The following is a 16,199-nucleotide window of genomic DNA, read 5'->3' as shown; positions in this document are numbered from 1 at the left end:
TAGAGGCTCTGTGGTTCTCTGAGGAGGAGTCTGAGGACAGCCGGTCACATAAGCATGTGGACCACACTGGAGACAACTTCAGTCCTTGCTAATGATTCTTTTTTCCCCTGTTTACTCATCTCCATGTTCTAGTTACTGTGTACCCAGTACCTAGAAGCCTGTTCGAGTACTTGCCTGGTTATTAGAAAGAGCCATAGAGTGTCTATGTGCATGTGTGTGTACGTGTACATGTGTGATGAGCTTGTGCATACATGTTGCTCTCATGTGTGTACGTGTGCATGTATAGTAAGCTTGTGAATACATGTTGCTCTCATGTGCAGGTATGTGCATGTGTGGTGAGCTTGTAGACACATGTTACTCTCATGTGCAGGTATGTGCATGTGTAGTGAGCTTGTAGACACGTGTTGCTTTCATGAGTATACATGCGCATGTGTGGTGAGCTTGTGGACACATGTTGCTCTCATGTGCATGTGTGTGTACCTGTGCATGTGTGGAAAGTTTGTGCATTCATGTTGCTCTCATGTGTGTACATGTGCATGTGTAGTAAGCTTGTGAATACATGTTGCTCTCATGTGCAGGTATGTGCATGTGTGGTGAGCTTGTGAATACATGTTGCTCTCAGGTGTGTACCTATGCATGTGTGGTGAGTTTGTGCATACATGTCGCTTTCATGCGTGTATGTGTGCATGTGTGGTGAGCTTGTAGACACATGTTGCTCTCATGTGCATGTGTGTGCACATGTGGTGAGCTTGTGAATACATGTCGCTCTAGGTGTGCATCTGCAGATTCATGCAGTGTGTTCCCTGTGTGTCTAGAGTGTGGAGTTTTCTTGCTTGTGTATTACACACTAGTTGCAAATACGGGGACTTAGCTGTAGGACGAATGTCACCATGGCTGAAGGTCCCAACAGTAAGCCAAAGAGGCTGGGCCCAACAGCCATGATGGCCATGCCCAAGACAGTGCCATCTGTCTGTCCTCGTCCTTCCCAGCTTCCCCACTCTAGAGGAGAGCTGATTCCATGAGAAGATGGGCTTTGGAGCGGCAGCAGGAGACAGAAAGGAGAGAGGAGGAGAAGGAAACCTTTCAGACAGTCCTGTCATCTCGTGAGTAAACCTTGGCCCAGAAAGGACACCGTAGCTTTGTCAAGGTGTATCTGAAAACCAGAGCTGAGCCCAGGCTCCCTCTCTAGACCCAAACCCTCAGGCTCCCTGTTGGTTTTCAGTAGCCTAGTGTCTGCACCGTTATACCTCAGGTTGAGCCTCAGACCACCTAACAAAAAGTCCAGATGTTCAACCCGCGTCTAAAACTCTCCCCAAAGGAACTACCTTCAAGTTGACTTCATGGGGCAGAAGTACTTGCAAAAACTACAGTGTCTGTTGCCAAGAATAATACATGTTACTGGTTAATACCGTAAAGCGGTTCTCACCTATGTGAATGGCCTCCCTCTCTTCCTTGTCCCCCTTACCTCTCTCCCTCCCCCTCGCTGCCTCCCACCCTTATTTTGTTTGAGGCAGGGTCTCCAGATTGATTTCAAAGTTTTAATCCTGCCTCAGTCTCACCTATGCATGCAGGGCGCCAGGGCCTCGCTGGGGCCGGGCATCCGTGGATGGGTGTTGAAGAAAGTTGGCAGAAAGTGCTCAAGTATGCAAAGGCATCCAGCTACAAGCCGTGAGGTGAGGCTCTGCGTCAGGCTTAGGGGTCGGGGCACAGTACAGTGACTGGAGCTATCTCTCAGTCTCTGCCTCTGCAGAGCTCGCCCTTTGAGAGGTTCACACTTTCATGGGCTCCTTTCCCAGACGTAGATTCTGACTTTCCAGAATTGTGAGGTTACATAAGGATCTGTTACTACGACTAACAGTGTGGCCTTATTTGGAGATCTCGGGCCTCAGTTTCCTCTTTCAACATGAGCTCTGAAACGTGTCACTTACTGACAGGGCCACCGTTAGGACCCAGTGGGGACTGACATAGGATGGCCAGGCCTGCCTAGGAGACGCTTTGGAGGAAAGTCTCTCCAAGGCTCATAGCCCCTTCCCTACAAGACACACTTCCCTCTCCCTTTCAAAGCATCTTTCCTGTATGTGTTATGAGCTTTGTTCTGTGTCTTTAGCCCCAGCTGGCTGTCCCTGCCTGTCCTTAGTGTCTGTCCCAGGAATAGCAGCTTAGATGTTCCCAGTGCCTCCCGAATTCCAGAGGAATCTGGCACCACAGAACCCCAACAACTCCTTCCTCCCCAGAGCATGCTGCCAGGTCAACACGCCAGCCACGGCAGCTGCAGCAGGAGCTTCCTGTGAAGGGACACTGCCCTCAGTCATCGCAGGGTTTGGGAAAGAATATCGGGCTCTCCTGTCACAAAGAAATAGAAGCAGGAAGCTTCTGCTCTGTCCTCTGCTGCCCACGCTGCTCCTCGAAGGGCCTAGCACAAGGCAGGGCTCAGTGAAGCAACGGAAGGAAGCTCTGTGGACAGGCCTGCCCCAACACGCCGGCAATCCGAGTTCTCCGCAGAAGGAGGCAGGAGAATTTTCACAGGTCTGACGTAAGCTAGGGTAGAAAGTTCTAGGCCAATGGGGGACACCACATGAATTCCTGTTTTGAACCACTCCTCTCCTCCAGAAAAGCGACGTAGACAAGGCCCTGACAAAAGCTTTCTATCTACCTCAAAAGACAAGAATGTTGGTTCTATTCACATGTAGAAGAAAAACGTCAAGATAAAGGGTGTGGGGCTGGCAGTAGTTGAATAGCTGAGTAAGGAAAACCAGAGATAAAGTCCTGGCTGGGTGTGGTGACGCACACCTGTCACCCAGTGCTCCATGGCTGGAGGGAGCAGGGGGCTCAACAGTTCAGGGTCAGCCTTCACTACACGGCAAGTTCCAGGCCAGCCTGGTCTATCCAAGACCCTGTCTTAAGCAAAACAAAACAAATTTTGAAAGAAAAAAAATTTGACTAATGAGCATTAAGCCTCTCAAATGTTGCCTGTGTTCTGCTTTCTACAACAATTTAAAAGGTTAATTTAAAAGGTGGTAAAGGGTAGGCCCCCTCTCTAACCCAGGCCCTCTAGAGGCAGAGGCAGGAGGAGCTCTGTGAGTTAGGCCCAGCCTAGTCCGAAAAACAAGCTCCAGGCCAGCCTGGGCTACACAGTAACGTCCTGTCAAATAAATACGTGGGAGAGTGTTGGCCGACCATGTACAAAGGCCCCGTTCCAGCCTGAGCTACATAGCAAGTTCCAGGCGGGCCAAGGGTGGAAAGAGGGTCATCACCACCACCATCATCATCGCCCACCGCCACCACCACTGCCGCCGCCGCCACCACCACCACCAACTGTCTTTATAAATATTAGTAAGTAAACAAACGTGGGAGAGAGTTTGCAGCTCAAAGCCCTGGATTCAACCCTCAGTAATGCATACAATCGGCACATGGTATATAACTGTAATTCTAATCCTGGGAGGGCAGAAGGAGGTGACGGAGAATTCCAGGACACCACCAACAAAAACTTAACTATGCTAAAGCAAGACTCTTCTTCCCGTGGCTCCTTTAACAAACGTGAAGACACTTTTAAAAAACTAGGGTGCTAGACACTGATGACATCACAGGCAGCCCGGACCAATCCCAAGTTCGGATTCTGAGAGATGCCAGTTCGATTGGACATAATTGCCGGTAGTCTGGACCAATGGAGGAAGAGAGCCAGGAGTGATGGCGGAGGCAGCCCAAGGCAGTTCGGGGCTTTGTTACTTCTTGTGGATGCCACCTCCCCCAGCAAGACTTAGGATCCCAGCCAGGCGACTCAGCCTGGCTGAGCCTGTTTCTATCAGCAAGGACCCAGGAACGGCTTTTGACCCTCACCGAGCCCCTTCTTCTGTGTAGTTCCAGGAGCCTTGAACTTGTGACCCTCCTGAGTGCCAGTATGACGAGCTTGTGCCGCGACATTGCTTTACATTTTTAGGGCATCAGGAAAAGTCCTAATGAGGCAGCCTGAGCTACTACGACACACGAGAAAGCAGCTGCTTGGAACTGCCAGGTTCTGCTGGGCCGTGATGGTCAGGGGAATGCGAGCGGACTGGCTGCCGCTGGGCAGCTTCCCTCAGATTCAGACCTTCCACAGACTGTGCCGGGCTACGCTATGCTGGACACATGACCGACACACAGTCTGTCCTCACCAGGGGAGTGTTAGTTGGCAGTCACCAGCTGGTGGCTGGGGACAATCTGCACACGTACTTTGCATGTTGCCTGCATGACTTAAAAAAAAATTTTTCCCCCATGCTGGGTATGGTGGTTGCACAACTTTAATCCTAGAATTTAGGAGGCAGGGGCAGGTGGATCTCTGTGAGTTTGAGGCCAGCCTGGTCTACATACTGAATTTCCAGGCTAACCAGGGCTACTTTTTCCAATAAGCTGCCACTGCCCGACTTTTCCTATTATGTCTACCCATCTCCACGCCTCCATCTTGAGTGCCTCTGTGCCTTAGTGTGTGTCTGTCCCTTCTTGTACCTAGGGGAAAAAAAGCCTGCAGGAGGTACAGACACCTCTGCAGGGGCACGCTGGGACTGCGTTCAGTTTGTCGCCTTGTCCTGTCTGGACCTGCAATCCCAGAATGTCTGCTGGTCCTGCGGTCACATGGGCGGCAGCTTGAACATGTAGGAGCCATAACGGGCTACAGAAACCCTGCGTCTGTGCATTGGGGTGACACTCTGCTGAACCTTGATTTCTCCTCTGCTAAGTAAGCGTTTTCGGTTTTTTCTGGAGGCAGCCGGTTTTGAACAGGGAAGCAGACGCTCAAAACCAATGTTTTCCTAACATGGAGTGAGCTCGGCCTGCTTCATAGCTTCTGCAAACTTTGAACTCCCAGAGGCACGAATGGGTCATTCTTCCAAAGAGCAGTCTAAAAACCGAGGGCTTGGCTCAGCATTACAGGTGTGGAGCTCTCTGTCAACTAAAAACAATCTGGGCTCTCTCTAGACACCACGGGAAGAGCACTCACCTGGCATACACAAGGCCCTGGGTTCCTCCTCAGAACAATATCAACCGGACATGGTGGGCTCACACCGCTTATCCCAGGAGAATCAGGAGTATGAGGCCGTTCCCCAATACACAGTGAGTGTGATGTCAGTCTGGAGGACAGGAGACCCTGTCTAGAAAGGAAGGAAGCACAAGGAAGGACTTCAAGCTGGTGACAGCAATGACCAGAGTCCTGCTGAGGGCAGAGCCCTGTGTGGCAGAGTCCGCACTGCCCCACGCTTGGGCAAAATCTTTAAGAAAAATAGATTGCATGGGGCTAGGGTGAGGGCTGTCTCTCTGGGCTCAGAGAGACCCCCCAGAGCACCATGTTTGATTCCTGTGACTGTAGTTTGGCAGGAACCCTGGTTCGCAGGAGCACCCCCTAGTGCCATCTATGTCTGTAGTTGTTCCCCACAAACACAGTGACTTTAGAGTGTGTGGTGCAGTGCCACCTGAATCCAGGACATGTCCTCTTGAGATTTCTAGAAAGTTCTGGTGACTCCTGATGTTGAGAATCTGGAATCCATAGTGGTTGGGATTCCGAGTTCTTCCCTGTGGGTGAATTCACGGACAGTTCCCTGAAGGCATAATTTTTTTTTTCCCAACCTACTTTTAATAAGGGTTTAACCGCTCCTCTAGCCCATCCCTGAGCAGAGGTCGTGGAAGAGAAAAGTTACTAGGATGTGGGGGAAGTGGACCTGTTCAGTGATAGTTCTTTGGGGATGAGCTCGATCTTCTTGGGCAGCAGTTCAGTTCCGTAGCAAACGCCAAATATGAACCAGCAGCTGCAGTCCAGTCCTCTAGGCAGACAGACATCAGGCAAGAACCAGCAGCTGTAGTTCAATCCCGAAGAAACCACCAGACCCGTCAACTGACCTGAAGTGACGCCAAGGAAGCATCAAGCTGCCTCAGGGGCCTCACGAGCAGTCCTTAGGCAAGCGTCTCTCAGTGGCAGCATCACCACAAGTTGAGCTCAACAACGCTATGTAAGGAGAACCGGCCTGTGTCTTTAGTGAAGAATAGGGAGGTGGAGCAAACCAAACCAAGGCTCAGTGCTCGTCTCCCACTGTCTGTGGGCTCATGTTTAGACTCCTCCATCAAGTGTCCTCTCACGCGTCTGCTATCTCCAAACATCCTCTCACCTGGGTGTGCTTCAGGAAAACGTTCTTTCATGTGCCTGTCCCCAGCAAGACCTCATTAGACACTGACTTTCCAGAGACTTGAAGTTCCCACTTCAGTTCCCTGTGTGTTCTCTTGGGTTCACCCGCCATCAGTGAGGGTCCTGTTGCTGCACTGGTATGTGTGGCCTCTTCACTGTCAGGCCTCTGCTGGGCTTCAGTGAATACTTTTGGTTTTACAATATCCAGGCTCCGGGTCCCCGGTTTGGGAGAGGAACAGCCATGAACTAATAGTGAAGCTTATGTCCTCAGATCAGAAGGGACTTCTCAGTGTGCGTGGACACACACTAACACCCATATACACAAACACACAGACACTCATATACACACACAAACACAGATATGACCTTCATCCTTCTGAGAACAGAACAGGAAACAAAGCTAAAACTGCCCGCTCCTGACTCAGTAGAAACCCTGCCTCTCTTTCTCCTTACCCTAAACATGACCAAGCAGCTAGCATTCCATACCTCTTGACCATAAATGAGGAGGTCACATTTCCCCTGCTGAGCAACAAATCAGGGGTTACTGACATCTGGGAGGCAGACGGGCCTCCTTTCAACAAAACACCTCCAGGTGACCCAGAGAGAGCCCTTAAGGTTAAAATGATGTCCCCTTCCCATGCCTGGGGCTCAAGGTGCCAGCACCCAGTCATTACCTGGACAACCTGATCTCTTCTTCTTCTTTTTTCTTTTTTCTTTTTTTTCGGAGCTGGGGACCGAACCCAGGGCCTTGCGCTTGCTAGGCAAGTGCTCTACCACTGAGCTAAATCCCCAACCCCAACCTGATCTCTTCTTGTCTTCCCTCTTAAGTAATGAGAATTCTGCATGGCCTTGAGTGTGGCCTGCTTCCTCTCCAAGACCTGCACTTCCGTTCTGAAGTAAGTGCCTGGAACGTTCTCATTCAAGTAGCCTTTCTAGAGTCACCAGCTTGGAACCCCTTCGTCTTCCTTTTTCCATGGGGGTACAAGAAGAGGGTTGTTGTTCCCCCTTGTTCAGGGTTTTCCTTCACCCGACTTGCCCCTTATGGAGACAAGAACCTGTCTGGTTCACTTGTAACCCCAACTTCCAGCCCAGGGCAGAGAAAGCCCAGTGGAGGTTTTGTGGGGGTCGCTCCAATGAGAGCAGCCAGCCGCCCCAGAGGGCATTTCCATGTGCGGTCATCTCCCAGAGAGGAGACCTTCACACCCCACATTTACAACACCATTTGCCTCAGCTCCTTTTGGTGAGGTCCCAGGTTCAAAAAGTGACCAGGGCAGCCTGTGTGGGGAGATGAGAGACAGCTGTCTGACCCAGGTCGGCAGGGCTTGCAAGTGTCTCTGTGGTAGGAAACACCCTCTGTCTTTAGAGGACGCAAGTCTGGGCTGGTAGCACGGGCCTGTGGTTGCAGCTGCAATGGCAGTGAGGCAGGAGAATCAAAAGTTCAAGGCCCATGTGGGCCATTTAATGAGATCCTGTCTCAAATAAAATTTAAAGAAAAATAAATAAATAAAAGGTAGGCCGGGGGGCAGTGTAGGGGAGGTGGGTAGCTGGGTGTCTGAGCACTTACCTGGGATACTCATTGCCCTGTTCCTCCCTCGGTCCCACAAAAGTTATAAAAGGAAGGCACCACTGTCACCGGGCAGCCAACAGCAAGGCTTTCGTGGTCCATTGTGGACAGTGTTTCCCCAGCATTGCAGGGACAGGCAGACAGACCTCCCTTCGCGGCATGAGGCATGCTGAGCTCTTTCTAGGAAGTTCTATGTGTAGCAGCAACATTGTGTCATTACACACATGCATTACACACATTACACAGCCATGCAACCTCTCTCCATGTTCATGGCCAAGGACATCTAAGGCTCCTGACACCATTCAGTTCACAAGCTTGGGAAGGAAACAGTGGCTCCCACGTAGACTGACACCCGGGTGCACCACGCGTCTGCCTGTGTCAGCAGCAATACAAAGGCATCAGAGACCCAGCCTCTGTACCTACTGTGTACCGTGTGCTGTCCTAATACCTTCCCCTGCACGTCCATCTAGACCTCCCCAGGTCCCTGTGGCTCTGACGACTGTCCCTGGGGGAGTGAACTCAGGATTTGAACTCAAGCAGCTGGTTGAAAACACGGAGGGAGCTGGGGAGACATTCCAGTGGCGGAGTCACGGAATAAGCACCGGGAAAAGGGATACATACACGAATATGTACACACAGTGGATGTGGACGCCCTGATCCGTTAGTAGAGAATGTAGCTTTGGAACCAGGGCACAGCAGCATGCAGTGATGGTGGCTGTGGTGTTTCAATTGGGCACGGGTCCCTGTAGACTGCAGAGTTTCAATGCTTGGCCGTAGGGAGTGGCACTATTGGGAGGTGTGGCCTTGTTGGGGGAAGTGAGTCACTGTAGGGGCGGGCTTCAAGATCTCCTAATATGCTCAAACTCGGCCCTGTGTGACTCAGTCTCCTCCGGCTGCCTGAGGTTCAAGATGTAGAACTCTCAGCTCCTTCTCCGGTCCCACGAGCTGCCCTGTCAGCCCCCCCACCCCGTCCTTCCTGGTCGCAGCAGCAGCACCCCACCCCCACCCCTGCTACTCAAAGTCACCCAAGGCAGTATGCCAACAGAAAGGCAATGCCTGCAACAGAAACTCAGGTAGAGAATGAGGCGCAGACGTGGGAAGGGTGGCCAATTGTCCCAGAACGTTCTTCCCTGCACTCTTAGCTGACGGGTCTTACCAAGACAAGGACGCATTAGATTTGTCCCTGAGCTCTGTTTTCTGTCTTTAGATTTAGAGAAGTTATCTTCAGTGTGTGTGATAATTGCTTCTCTTTAAAAAGATATTCATGTGTGTGCGCAGGGGTGTGCCTGAGTGTGTGTGTGTGTGTGTGTGTTGTGAACCACCTGCCATGGGTTCATGGGTGCTGGGAACCTTTTTTTTTTTTTTTTTTCTTTTCAAGATGGAGTCTTATTATTACGGAGCATTGGCTGTCCCGGAACACACAGAGATCCACCTGCCTCTGCCTCCCAAGTGCTGGGATCAAAGATGTGGTCCCCACAGCCAGCTTGCGGTAGCCCGCAAAGCGATTGATTGTTAGTTACAAATATGTAACAAAAGCAACTCACCGAGGAAGGCTGTGCTTGGCTGGTGGTTAGAGGGGGCGCTCAGTTCTGGTTGCAGGAGCTTGGGGCACCCACAGTCAGGGGAGAGAATGTGGGGCTCAGCTCACATTTTCTTTTTTTCTATTGTCCCGGACCCAGCCAATGAGGTTCTGGTGTCTCCGTTTAGGACGGATTCTCCCATCTCAGCTAACCCATCTGGAAATTCTCTCACAGACATGTCCTGATTTTTGTCTCTGGTGTGCTGGCTAGTTTTTATGTCAACTTGACACAAACTAGAGTCGTTTGAGAAGGGGCAATCTCACTGGAGAAAACACCCCCATGAGACTGGCCAGTGGAGAGCCTGTGTCTGTGGGGAGCCTGTGTCATGTTTGTGTGGAGCCCGTGTCTATGGGGAGCCCATGTCTGTGGGGAGACCATGTCATCCCCACCCCAACATTAGCTTCTAGGTGGTGGAGAGGAACATTGTGATAAAGACACTTCAGCACACAGAACTTAAAACGGTTTTATTCTCTGGCCCTTTAAAGAAAGCTTGCCGGTTCTCAGGCTCGACCCATAGGTCACATGTGGTTACTCACAGGAGTCACCACACATGGTGTCCAGGGGCTGGTAGCAGAAAGTCTTACTTGGTTGATTAAGGGTGCAGCCTGCCCCTGGGATGTCAAGGGCTTCCAGAAGACTCTAGTGGGCATCTGGGGAGTTAGACACTGCTTCGGAAGCTGCTGGAAGCTACGGCTCTTTGCCGTGGGTGCTGTAAGAGTGCATGTAGGGCACTGGTGTCACATTGAACCCTGACTGATGCCTGGGCTGTGGGGTTGCTGGAGGAACAGACACAGGTGTAGTGGGAAGGTGGGCAGGTGCACAGGTGATCAAGCACACAGGTGGGCAGGTGCACAGGTGGGCAGGCTCACAGGTGGGCAGGCTCACAGGTGGGCAGGCTCACAGGTGGGCAGGCTCACAGATGGGCAGGTACACAGGTGGGCAGGCTCACAGGTGGGCAGGCTCACAGGTGAGCAGGTGCACAGATGGGCAGGTTCACAGGTGGACAGACACACACAGGTGGGCAGGCTCACAGGTGGGCAGGCACACAGGCGGGCAGCCACACAGGTGGATAGACATACACAGGTGGGCAGCCACACAGGTGGGCAGCCACACAGGTGGGCAGGCACAGTTGTCTCAGGCCTCACATCTCCTCAGCACACACACAGCCAGCATGAACACTTTGCCTCCATGTGGGCTGCAGCTGCTATGTGCTGACCACCCAGGCCTGCAGCTACTCTGCACTGATCATGGGCCTGCTTGCTGACCATGGTTAAAGTGGCTCCTGTGTCCAGTCCTGGAGGCTTGCTCTGTGCTCACCTCCAGGGTCCTTTCTGGGTGACTTTCCCCTTTTGCTAAGCACAGAAGGCCACCTTCTGAGACCCAAGGTGGCTAAGTAACCTGCTCCCTGCCACCGGCCACCTCAGACAGGGATCCTCAACCTGGATTTTGACAGCCCCAGGCTGGACCATGCATTCATGACCCCAGGGCTCCTTGCATCTGCACTTGGTGCCCAGAGAAGAGACTGGTCTGCTTTGCAGATGACAAATGCTTCAGCAGTGGCCACAGCAACGTCCTGTGGCTTCTTTCACACAAATCTTTTATTTTTGGCCCAAGACAGCTAACGTGTGGCCAATATCTCCAAGGAAACCTGGACGCTCAGAGCAAGCTGTACCCAATCTCCATGCTAAAACCATCCATCCCACAGCTAATTCTGGCCTTGCTGGTATTTATTTCATTGTTTTTAGACCCCGAGTGTCATTTCACACACTTTTGTGACAAATGTTACCGCCAGACACACATGTGCAGACCTGAAATCGTGTGCCTGTTTCTGCATATGTGGTGTGAGCTATGCGTGATTTATATGCATGTGAGTGTTATATGCATGCGCTTTTGGATACAGACATATAAGTTATGTCCCTGACTATATGCGGTGCATATGTTGTGCTTATCTCTGTGTGCTTATATGTGGTTATGTAATGTGCTGTGTGTTTTCATGTTGTATACTGTGTGTCTGTATATAGTAGCATGATTTTTGTAGGTATATGCTTTTGTATTTTATGTGTTGCATGTGTATACGTTGTTGACATTGTATATGTATGGTATGTATGTGAGTTTTGCATACACTGAGTAGTATGTCATATGTGTGGTATACAGGCATTTATTGTATGTATATGTTGTGTATCGTTGGCACTGTGCATGTATGTGTGTGCTATCTTGTGTGGTTTTGGATTGTTTTTTGTTCCATGTGTGCTACCTGTTGTGTGGAATAGATTGTGTGGGCTATGTTTGTGTGCATTTTTTGTATATGTGTGTTACATGTGTTACATGTCTGTTACATTTATGTGCTGTGTATGTTGTGCCTCTGAATGTGTCTCCCTGTTTCCATGTTTTATATGTGATATGTTTTGCACTGGGTATGTTGTGCCTGTATTTGTGTGTTTCTGCATTGGGCGTGTATGAGCTTTTAGACTTGTATTATGTTTATGTGTTGTGTATGTGTGCTTGTCATGACATATGAGTGCAGGACAAAGGGCAACCTATGGGAGTCATTTCTCTCTCCATCATGAAGGGTCTGGGAATCCAACTCTGGGTGTCAGGCTTGGAGGCACGTGCCTCGACCGTCTGAGCTATCTGTGTGTGAGCTCTTCGTATGTCGTGTGTATTGCTGTGGTCTGCGTGTGTTACAGTATGCCTGCATGGGATCTCTATGTTGTCCAGGTGTCTGTTCCATCACAGCCTGGGTGTTGTATATTATCTCATGGTGTTTGCATGTGCGGTATATCAGTGTGGTGTATGTATATGGCATATGTCTGTCATGTGTATTCTGCATGACATCACTGAACATTTCATATACTTTACCCCTCTGGGAGCTCCTATTGTGACTAACAAGTGAGACACCACAGCTCCCAGTTGCCTGACCGTTGGTCTCCATCTCTTCCTCTGGTTTTTCCTCCTTGCCTCATCTCCTTTCCCTTCTTCAACTCTTTTCTCTTTCTTTCTTTCTTCCCTTTCTTTTTTTCTCCCTTTTTTATTTATTTTATTTTTCTGAGACACTGTATTATGTGTCTCAGGCTGGCCTGGAACTTGCTGTGTAAGCAAAGATGACCTTGAATTCCTGATCCTCCTGCCTCTACCTCCCAAGACTAGGAATATTCACGTTCACTGCTGCAGTCTGTGAGATGACAGTGAACCTTGTGCTCTTGATACTGGGGACAAGCCTCCTCTCGGGTGAGCACTCTCCTGAGTGTCAAAGCCTGGTGTCTCCTATCCCTTCTCAGTTTGACAACCAAAGTGTCTTCCTACTGCACCCCTTGTCGTCTGGGATTAGAGCTGTGCGATAAAACACAAGAGCCCTCGTTACATCTGCATTTCAGGTGCTTTTTAGTGTTGATTAGAACAGCGCCAGTATATCCCACTCCCGTCTTACAAAGGCAAGGAGTTATTTGTCTGGAGTTCAGGTTTAACTGAGTACCCTGTATTTTTATTTGTTGGTATAAACTGGGCGCAAAGGGCTGCATGTGGCTGCTGGATAGGTTGGAGCCTGAATTCTTAACCGCAACATCATGACAGTGACTAAGTCACCCCCTCTTTCCCTACCCCTAGGTCCACAGATCTGGGGTCTCCTCGACACCTCCTTCTTTTCCCCTTGCTCCCACTCTGCTGCCTGTCTATATACCCTGGGTTCCACCTCTGTCTTAAGCAGCATTCCCGGGGCCCTGTTCACCTCTATGCTGTAGTTTGGTAAGTTCTGGTCTAGGTACACCACATGGACTCAACATCGCAAAATGTCTCCACACACAGATGTAACCTCCGGAAGGTTCCTCACGTCCTGACAGCCCTGCTCTCCCCTTACCTGACTCTCCCAGCAAGCACTGGTTTGCTCTTGTGACACTGTAGCTATAACTGACTTTATTCCCTAGAGTTCAGCAAAGTGGGTTTGTTCAGTACACACGGCTTGGGGTTTCTCTCTTCTCCATGATTGTTCTAAGCTTTGCTCGTGCTGGCGTGCACATAGTTGCTTTTATTTCAAAATAGCCTCCGGTTGCGAGGTTATACCACAGCCAGCTGCCATGCAGTTATCTGAGTCTAACATTCCTACGGGACAGTGTGCAGCACCCACGCAAGCAGGTGAGTGGGTTCCCTTCACGTGAACACCTGAGATAACTAATGCCCAGAGAAAGGGACACCAGGAGAGACTGGAAGATGGCTCAACAGGTAACAGTGCTTTGGGTGCAAGCACAAGGACCTGGATAAGGATCTGCAGCACCCACATTAGGAACTGGGACCATCCACGGGAGCCTGTAACACCGGTCGGTGTTGGGTGGAAGGTGGAAACACAGTCCCTGGTGCTCACTGGCCACCAGCCTAGCGCCAGCTTCCGTGGGAGACCCCGTCTCAAGGGGGAACGTGGGGAGCGGGGAAAGAGGATACTTGATGTCCTCCGCCTCTGCATGCACATGCATTGGTGTGCGTCCCCCATGTGTACACACATGTACACACGCATACACACGCACACAATTACAAAAAAAGAATTGGACCAGCAAGACGGGACAAGTGGGTAAAGGTATTGGCTGCTAAGTTTGCAGAGCTGAGTTAGGTCTCATGATGGAAATCCTCTGACTTGACTGTCATACAATGTGGTATATATACACGTAAGAACACGAACGCACGCACCCACGCACACACGTACCCACGCTCGTACCATGCACCCACGCACGCACGCACGCACGTACGCGCGCACACATGCACCCACGCACACCCGTACCCACGCTCGTACGCATGCACCCACGCACGCACGAACGCACTCGCGCACACATGCACCCACGCACACACGTACCCACGCTCGTACGCACGCACCCACGCACTCACGTACGAACGCACGCAGGCACGCAATACAGATATTTTAAAAGACAGAACCAACGGGCACAGCACCCTGCCATACCTCTGTCCCTTCTAGTCCCCACCTCCTGTTCCAAAGCACCTGTCATTTCACCTGCATACATCACACGGTTTTAGAATTGCTCTGAAGTCCAGACGTGAACCAACCTCATCAGCTTGGTCACCCAAGGCCACTCAACCCAGGGAGGAGCAGAGCCCAGCTGCCACCCTCGGATGTCAGAGTCCAGCCTCCCCACTCACTCACGTCCTCACCAAATGTCAGCTGGGTGAGCCGTGACAGACTGAGGAAGATGTGGCTCTGAGAAGTCATGGTCCTTGGGCTGCGAGATGTGAACACACAGACTGTGGTGACGCAGAACGAACACCTGTAAGGAGAACCAGCTTCTTACCACAGACGGGTGTCAGGAACAAGGGTAGCCCAGTATCCACGGAAACACCCCACAGCTCAGGAATGAAACCCAGGGCGCATGGGGTCTGGTCTGCCTGTATCACTTGTGGGCTGAGGGACTCTGAAAACACCCTGTCCATTTTATGGTCCAGAGTCAGGGCCAGTATGCACTGGCCTGAGTTGACTCACACACCCACTCCTGATGCAGTCACTCGCTGTGGGGAGGGAGTGTTCTGATTGGCCAAGCATAAGTCACACACCCCACCTCAAGGACTGAGCGTACTGGCGGTGGCTGGAGTCCCTGAGAAAAACGGGCACAGCAGACATGGTGCCAGTGCCTTTGTTGGTAGATGGATGACTCCCCTAAACTGCTCTGCACCCCAAATCCGCATTTGCACCTCAAACCCACCATCCCAGCTCTGCCTGGCAGAGTCTGTTTGGAAGTTCCACAGCGTCTCCCAACCAGCACTGTTCTTGTCCTCTCCGCGTAGGGAATCGCCGTGTCGTGTGGCCTCACGGTGCCCTGGCTGACCTGGAAACTCGCAGAGATCTGCGAGCCTCTGGAGTGTTGGGATTGAAGGCACGCACCACCACACTCTGCATATTTTCTGGTTCTTAAGCCTTGTAGAATCGCGGGTTGGGCCATAGGTGAAGCAGAGACCTATCATTCCCCTTGGTACCACCCCACCCAGCAAGTGTCCAGGCATAGCCTGTGGGTTTGAGTCCTCAGTGTTTGTGTGGCTTTGGGGTCTTGCTGAAAGGCTCTTGCCCATAGGGATCTATGGTCACTGGATCACTGGCCAGTCAACGGCGATGTTCCGTGTCTTCTTTAAGTGGACATCGTCCAGTAGTACCCATTCTACTAAACCTTGGGATCCAGCAAGTTCTAAGAACCACACGAATGGGACTGTCTGGTATATTGCTGCCCTTCCCCTGAATAAGAAGGCATCCGTTTAACCATCAGTGTCTGCTCATCTCCCAGGCTGGACATGTGCAGTTCCCATGATGCCCCGAGAGAAGCGGAAGGATGCGCCAGCCTCCTTCTCCTTCCCTTTCTTTTTCTGTCCTTCCTGCCTTCTGTTCTGTTCTTTCCTTCTCTCCCTCCCTGTCCTCTGCGGGGTCCTACGCCTGCGATGTGTAACTGTATCTTACTCACCCAGACCTGGAGCTGCAGGCCTCCAGCAGCTATGTGGCTGTGTGTGGCTGGCTTATTCCCAGAGGACAGAAGAGGGTTGGGTGGGAAGTGGCTTCAGCCCTCTGCTGGGAAACGAAGATCCAACGTGCAGGGAATCATCCACACAAAGGTACAGATATGGCACACTTTCCCAAAGTGGCCTACACAATTATCTTTAGGGTCCCTGGAAGTACTCACGAGACCGTGTGGGTAGAGATATCCTATATTCAGCTTTCTAATCTCTTGGGCATCTTTATCAAGAGGACTAGTGGTGGGGTTATTAAATACCAGACACCAAGTTACATTTGACTTTCAGTTAGGCAATGAGTAATGCATTTGCATAACTATGTGCCAAATATCATATAGGAAATGTTTACATTGAGAACAGCTCTTTGTTCACTAAAACCAATAACTAACCGGACATCACCTATTCTGATTGGCTGGCT

Source organism: Rattus rattus, chromosome 5, assembly GCF_011064425.1.
Source record: "Rattus rattus isolate New Zealand chromosome 5, Rrattus_CSIRO_v1, whole genome shotgun sequence".
Lineage (NCBI taxonomy): Eukaryota > Metazoa > Chordata > Mammalia > Rodentia > Muridae > Rattus > Rattus rattus.
This window is presented reverse-complemented; position numbering follows the sequence as displayed.